Here is a 7,513-nt window from a genome sequence, read left to right as displayed (position 1 = left end):
ATACCATTCTCTACCATAAAACCACGCTTGTCAAATGGCGCCGCATCCGTTCCAATTTCATTAATCATGTGTTCTCTTTAAAGATTGAAACTTTGAATCTTGAAGCATATTTTAGCAACATCATCCATATTTTGTGAAAGAAAGAAACAGTGAAGGACATCCAGAAGAAGATATTCACCCATCTAGATTAGTCGAATCTTCATTCTTTTTTATTTTTCATAGATATATAGTTTATTTGCATCTTAGTTAGTTTCATTGCATCATAGTTAGTATAATTGCATAGTAGTTTTAATTATTTCATTTAGGACCATTTTTAACAATTGAAGTTGCAAGCCAAAACAGTCAAAATCAAACTTTTTTGTTTCTCGCCTGAATCTTGACAAACGGACAATACGTCTGTGGGATCGGATAATAGTAAAATTGCTAGTTTTACTAATGAATAAAGCGATGAAACTCTAAACGCAAGTAAAACTAAAACTGAACTATACTCGTGATTATCAAATATTTCTACTATCGATACTATTGAAGTAGAGTTGGAATAGAAGATTCGTTCCACTCTTAGTTCTTTAGCATTCAAGTTTCCTACGACTATCAATCCTACCAAAGTCAATAAGAGTTTTACGAATTATATTACAAAATGCTACGGAATACTAAAGTTTGAATCTAGAATAAGAATTAGGGGGGAATTGAATCCACCTTGAATCCAACTTAAAAAACTAGCATAGATTGTTGTAATCCAATTCTTACGTTCTTATGGTAAGAATTGGTCGTTCTAATCCCTAATTATACATGACATCTCTACCAATTTATAACTAGCATGTGAGGACGTCCACCCATTCTCATGGCGAATCAATGACCTTCTAGAGTGGAATTGACTCTTACAACGATTCTATACTACATAATCAAGTTTTCATAAAACCCCTCTAATGGAGGTTTAGCCCTATTTCATCAAACTATCATTTCCATATGAAATTGAATAAGACATAATATAAAGATTCTAACTTTATTAAATTCAACTAAACAATAATTGAAATCTAAATTAACAACTAAAAAATCATTAATGACTAAGAATTGAAATTAGATCTAAGCAATTTTAAATAACAAAATCGAAATTATCAAGAACTAACTATTTAATTTATCTAATGAATGATAAACAATGATTCAATACTAAAATTAAAACAAGAATAACAACTAATTAATTAACTGAAAAACTAGATCTAGAACTAAGCTTTAATGGCTACTCTAATGGCTACTTTTCTATCCTAACCTAATTTTCTTAAGAGCTAAGTCTTGTGTATGGAAATGGAGGAGACCAGATCCATATTTTTGTGCATGGGCTGAGGGTCCATGTTTTGGGCTGGAAAATCGAGCCCAAAGCCCAATTTCTTCAGTCCATAGGGCCCTTTTCAGCTGGCTTTGACTTCAATAGGCTTTTCATCCACTTCTGCTCCTCTGATTGGGTCATGGTTTAGACCATTGGAAAGCTTTTTATGATCCGGTTGTTTTGAAATAAGGTACGTCAAATTCCAAGGCCTGAGTTCAAAGATACGATCTTCGGAAGTTCTGCTGACTTTTGTGTGCTGTTTCTTCCCGTCTTGGCCTTTAATCCCAGAACTTCTTAGCAACCAACCCTTACTCCTTTATATCGCCAAAGTGGCACATTTCTGCACATAATTGACTTCAATACCTGAAATACATAAAAGCACGTAATTAGCATTACCTTTTATTTATTACTTGCATAATTGGTCTAAAAGTATTATTGTTAAGGGGTTAAAACTACAGTTTTGGGCTCTTATCAAACCACCCCCAAACAGTATTTTGCTTGTCCTCAAGCAAATATGAGAAATTAGTATAAGTGACCAAAAATGGAGTCCTAACTAATCTCATTTCGCCGAGTGCGATTGCATTGACCATATGCAACAAGGCATTAAACTACTAAGAATTCCCTAGTGGACGAGTTGTAGCCTCGTGAGAGTTTTCCAGTGAAGGTACTCACAAACTTTATCTAAACTACAATGATTCAGAAATAAAACTATTGTTTCCTTATCTATGTCTCAATTATCTATACATCTCACTAGCAATGAATACAGAATAATCAAGTCGAAACCTAAGCTAATATATGCATAATAATCAATCATCTACGAATAAACATATATACAATGAGTAATACTATGAGATGTACCAGCAGGTCCGTTTATGAAAACTCGGAATAGCGTCCTTAAGTAGGTCCTCACATAAATGTCAAGACAAAAACCACTCTGAATTTTTCCGCTCAAGTTTATTTACTCCAAAGATGCAAACGTGGGCACACTTTACCTTACAATCTCAATGACACACAAGGAAGTTCGAGTCGATCAAAACACATCCGCTATTTACTATCACACTAACCTATTCCTAATTGAGTTAGAGGTCTTTATTAGGTGTTGCGGGGATTAAGAGATGGTTTAAGAAGGAAAGAAATGGATATTCAAAGAGGATAAGTCTGAGATAATAGAGGTTTCATATTATGCAACTAGAGAAACCCTTGTTCTTTACTTTTGCTTCTACACTTTGTTTCCATCCTTAGCCATATTTTTTTTTCTTTTTCTTTGGCTTTTGACTCCTTGATTCTATTTTTGGAGTTCTAACTCTTTATTTTATTTTATTATTATTATTATTATTATTATTATTATTATTATTTATTTTATTTTATTTTATTTGGATGGAAACTTACTTTTCTCATCTGAAGCGACTAACGAATTCTTGATTTCAAAGGTTTTTCTCTTTTCTATTCTTCATCTCTATTCTCAGACTTATTCAAAGAATTGGGTAGGTTAATTTTTTTAATTTATTTTGTTTTGTAACAGGTAAAGGATTTGTGGTTTATGAAAGGCTCAAGAAAGGCTCAGAGGGGCGACTAGCGGAAAATAATTCATAAGTTTGAATTTCTGGCTATATCGATCCAAAGAGGGCCTAAATTCTCGCTTAGGATATGGTATAGTAATCAAGAAAGTGGACGTGTGATTTCTCTATCCGGATTTTACTTCTCCCTTATGTCATTTCTCAAATGTTCACTCATATAAGGCTTTAGGCTATATTCTCACTGGATTTGTAGAATAAGTACTCTAGCCTAGATTTCAGAAACTTACTGCCAACAATCATAGATACTCATGTAACATATTTATAGATAGATGCAAGGATTATTACCTACATATTAGCCTAAGTTTCTAAAAACTATTCTAATGCAAAAGCTACGTGATACTTCTAGATTATTGAGAGCATAGAGAAAGAAAACAATACCAATATTCCTAAATGTATAACATACATTTTATTTATATTTTTAAAAAATTTGAATTTTTTTTAACTAGAAAACAAGTGCATATTATACATATCTATATCCTAGCAACGTGTTTCTATGCCACCCCCCCAAATAAGAAGCATGCTTTGTCTTCAAAGTATTTAAATAAATAGGGTAGAGAAATATCATTGAAATGCGTGAAATTCTGGAACATCTGCAAAATAAGGTTAAACATACTAATATAGAAAAGAAAAACTGACACAACTCTATAAGAGTTCCACCCATTATGGGGTTAATGAGAAACAAATTGCTTGGGACATAAGCAGACACTAACTGAAAAAATAAAAACTAACCTTAACTCCCGTTTAAGCATTTCCCTCATTTCCCTCTCCAAAGAGAGAAGGTTCCTTCACATCCTGCCATGCCATGATAACTTGCCATGCCCGCCACCGTGTGTCGTCAACTTATGCTAATCTGTCTAGTGTTACTATGTCTGATGGGGTGTAAGGAGCAACCAAATGAGGTTGCACCTGCCATTCCGGCCAAGTCATTACTCGAAATGACCGAACCACCCAATTGGTGGGTCTCATGACTTCAACCCTTTTCCAATCCGTGAACTGGGTACAGAATTCAGGTAGACAACTGAGTATGATGCGACAAACCAAAACAGGCATAAGAAGATACTTATGTCGCATGCTTTGGGCTTTCTTAAGACTAGCCACTAATACTCGGGGAATGTCATACCGTCGACGTCCCTCAGCTAAAGCAAGAAAAATGTCACCAGCGGTACTATTTGTAGAGCTAAACTGCCAATCCCCTAAAATATTCATCAGGATGAATAACATAGTGGTGCCTACATTTAGGGACAGGCTACCAAGGGCTATGTTGTAACGCTCTTGGTCTATTATACGAAATACCCCTCCCCCATAATACTCATGGAAATATGTATAGTCATAGAGGTATGCATTATCGGTCATATATCCCCACGTGTGAATAGGATCAGGTATTGGTATTCCCGAAACTAATGCTACCACATACTTATTGAATTCTAGTGGTGTGTCATCAACCGTGATGGAGAATTCTTCACCTAAGCTTACTAATTTTTTTTACAATAATGTTAAGTTCTATTGTAACCAGGATGGAGAATTCTTATTCTCCATCCTGGTTACAATAGAACTTAACATTATTGTAAAAAAATTTAGTAAGCTTAGGTGAATACGAGTCGTCTTCACTTACCAGAAGATGCCTCCATCCGAACTGCATGATCCTTTCGCGGAACCAATGTCCATAAGTCTCGCTCCCTAACAAGTGTTCGAAAGACTGCTCCGGTATTACTATAGGAGAAGTCATCACAAAACTACTCTTTAGAACAGTTGCAATGATCCTGGAGCAACCCACAAAAATTTGGAATTTTTCTTGCCCACGGGGTTCTGGGCGCGGGGTGCGCTCAACCTATGCCTGGGTAGGGCGCGGGGTATGCCTTGGTGATTTTCGAGTTCCAGGCACTTGGGCGCAGGGCACGCTCACTTTTTGCCTAGGATGGGCGCGGGTCGCGCTCAGGATGAAAACTGGAATTCCAGTGTTGTGGGTCGCAGGTCGGCTCTGGGCTTGGTAGGCGGGTTGCGCTCGATGAAATTCGGATGATGATTGCCTGCCTGCAGCAGGTGGCTTCCATCAGCAAAAGCTCGAGCTGCTTAGTTGCTAAAATAGAGAAGAAAAATGGGAAACATCGGAGTGAAAGGTGAGAGATGAATGTTAGGTGTAGTGTGGGTTGTGAGTGTAGAATGAATGAAGTTTTTATAGGTTTTAAGTTGCTAAAACGAATTGGGAAGTTGCCAAAAAGCTTTAAGGCAATTATCGGAAACAAAAAAAATTTCCAAAACCAAAAACGGAAGCAACTCATATTCTTGATTCTAAAACAACCCTAATATCTTTTAGATTGAATTTAGAATAGTAACTTTGAAATTCTTTTAGATTTCATCCTACCACAACATCTAATCATAGGCATGCCCATATTGGCAACATCCCCAACAATCATCGCAAAATTATCTAATAAATTTTGGATTATATAAAAATCATGCTAGACTAAATAATACAACCCTCCAAACAATTCGGGAAGGTGGGATTAACAATAAAATAAACGCACAATTTGAAAAGAACCAAATTAAATTCAAATACAATTAACTACCGAATTTAAAATTTAACTACTGAATTCAAAAACTTAACATCCGAACTAATAAAAACAATAAAAAACAACATCAACACAACAAACAACAAGAAATCTAGCTACGAGATGAGGAAGGGATAAAATAGGAATTTGAGTGATCAAGAATGGAAAAACCAAACACCCCACCCACAAACAAATATTTGAAAACAGGTTTTTAAAAATTTGTTTTAAAACATGGGTCTTTTAAAGTCAGATTCCCGTAGACTTAATGTGGGGTCATTTTACGTCAGATTCCCCTAGACGGTGCACACCCCCAAACAAACAAGAAACTGGGGTGGCATAAAATAGATGATTACTGGTCAACTATAAACTAGTAGTCGAAAGAGTTTGGGGTCTAGCCATAAAAACATGATACTAAATGCACCCTCAAACAAAATGAAGTTGTATAATTGGAAGCAATCATGTAGAAGAATAAAAGAAAACTTATGCAACCCATCAAATAACATATGCAAACCATCATGTTGTAACTGTGTTAAAAAGTTTGAATGACCCAAAAGATGAATTAGCAATACTTTAGGTGAGAAAGGAATGAAGTCTGGATCCTGATGTCTTTCATGAGGTTCAGATGCGGAAAAATAAGACAAACTAGGTTTCTCACTACACTCAATCAAAGGTTGGCTGTCAACTACAGGAATGGTGTACTCATAGGATTGTGTGCTAGGCAAACACTCTTCACTGTGAGGGTTGAAAAATTTATAGAGGGTCTCTGAGGCAATAGGCTCAAGTGCAAATTCGAGGTTCCTCTGAAATGGTGGGTGAATGGATAGCTTAGTTGTGGTAGATGGTTGAATTTTAGGAGGTGGTAACTCAGGTGGTTGGTGTTTGGTTGGTGGTTCATCAGTTGGTGGATCCTCACATGCTCTTAAGAACTCTTCATCTGTCTTGGTTGAATCCACAAGGTCGTGGTTCGTGGCTTTATCTTTAAGAAAGTCATCTATTCCTTCCATTGTTATTTCCCCAACTACCAAACTAAATTGAGATTCACATTGCTCTAAAGATGTAACTTCCTCTTTTTCTTGCGCATTAACTTGTTCATGCCTTAGATTAGAATTGTTAATCTCTATTTTCTCACCCTCTTCCTCTAAAACATTATAAGTATCCTCAATGGCATCATTTGAATATGTCGAGAAATCATCCAGCCGAGTGCGGTTAGCAAACTGAAAGGCCTAGACATGCTCAACAGGAGGGTCCATATTAAGAGAATGTCAATAGTTATCAAATTCTTTCTCCGTCACATCTTTATAAATATCTTCTAATGTGTCATCCTTATAGTCATCTTCAGATGGATCAATGGGAGGTTCCTCGGTGGCATCTCTCAATTTTGAGTGGTCATCCAACACATATCTTAAAGAGTTGTCTTCAAGAATTTCCTCATCCAGGTGGGGTGTGGAGTCAACATAATGGTTAATGGGAGGGTCATGGGAAGGTAATGATTCATGAAATTCAGGGTAGGTCTTAACTAGGTCGAATGGTGTGGTTATGGGAATAGGTTGTTCTAGTTGTGTGTCAATCTCTGGCAAGGTTGAAAGTTCTTTGTTAGGTGAGGAGATCATGAAAATCATCTGGGCTATGTTCTGAAGCATAGTTAGGTTCTGAAGCATAGTTTGAGAAATTTGGTCTGGGAAGGGTGGCGAACTAGATGGGTGGGTGATTTCTGGCATGGTGGAAGGGTCTGACTGGTATGGTATGTGATAGTCATAGTTATTGGTGTTGGAGTGACTCTGGTTGATCTCGTACTGTGATGGGTTAGGTTGAGGCTGAATAAATATGGGACATGAATGGGTGGTGTGGTCGATATGAACAAATTGTGCACGGAAAAGTGTTTGGTTCGTTGTACACACTCATCACGGAACTAGAAGTAGACGACACTGGTTAACTCCCTGTAGAGACTAGAGAGACAGAACAAAGAATGACGACATAAGCCAAACACCAAAAATAATACTTTTAGTATATATAGTGTACTTTGCAACGAAACACAATGTGTGGTGTGGTACATTCTAACACACAAG

Source organism: Coptis chinensis, chromosome 4 (assembly GCF_015680905.1).
Source record: "Coptis chinensis isolate HL-2020 chromosome 4, ASM1568090v1, whole genome shotgun sequence".
Classification (NCBI taxonomy): Eukaryota; Viridiplantae; Streptophyta; class Magnoliopsida; order Ranunculales; family Ranunculaceae; genus Coptis; species Coptis chinensis.
This window is presented reverse-complemented; position numbering follows the sequence as displayed.